Raw genomic sequence first — 758 nt, forward strand, 5'->3', positions numbered from 1 at the left:
TAAACTGGACTGACAAAGGAATTGGGTTCGTCTGTTGCGGCAAAGTGTGAAACCTTGGGAAATGTTGCACCAGGTAGATGGCCAGCAAATTGACCCTTCTCTTGCCGTTCTTACCATTTACCTCCAATAATTATAGAACAAATCTTAATGGCCTATAGTACACATTGCCTCATGACTATAACAGCTAGTTTTCATTAGTTTGCAGAGGCTTACTGAGTGGGAGTAATGGAAACATAGCATTCGTCTGCCATAAACCGTCCACAGTTCACATATGAGTGTTGTAATCACTACAGTCCTTCCTGTTTTAGCATTTGCCTACTGAAGAATGCCAGTCTATCAACGCATCGGCTTTCACCTCGGTGTCGGGAATCTTATCCTGAAAACAGGTTTTCATTAGTTCGCAGAGGCACACTGAGTTGGAGTAATGGAAGCATATCATTCCTCATATGAGTGTTGCAATCACTACAGTCTTTCCTTTTTTGGCATTTGCTTACTTAAGGAAGCCAGTCTTCCCATGCCTCGGCTTTCACATCAAATCACTTTTTTGCATTAAGAGTCAAACCAAAGTTGTCGCCACATGTTGCTGAGAACCTACCAGTGACCATTGCAATTTCCACTCACCGGTGTCAATTAGAGCACAATCTTGGGCAAAGAAATCGACTTCGATGGCCGTTTCTTCCCTTTCAGTGATTCAACCTGCGGCTGATGAGGCTTGAGAATGGTGGGATGGGCGAAGGAGATAATGGAAACGGAGCCAA

The sequence above is a fragment of the Penaeus monodon genome, chromosome 28, assembly GCF_015228065.2.
Source record: "Penaeus monodon isolate SGIC_2016 chromosome 28, NSTDA_Pmon_1, whole genome shotgun sequence".
NCBI lineage: Eukaryota > Metazoa > Arthropoda > Malacostraca > Decapoda > Penaeidae > Penaeus > Penaeus monodon.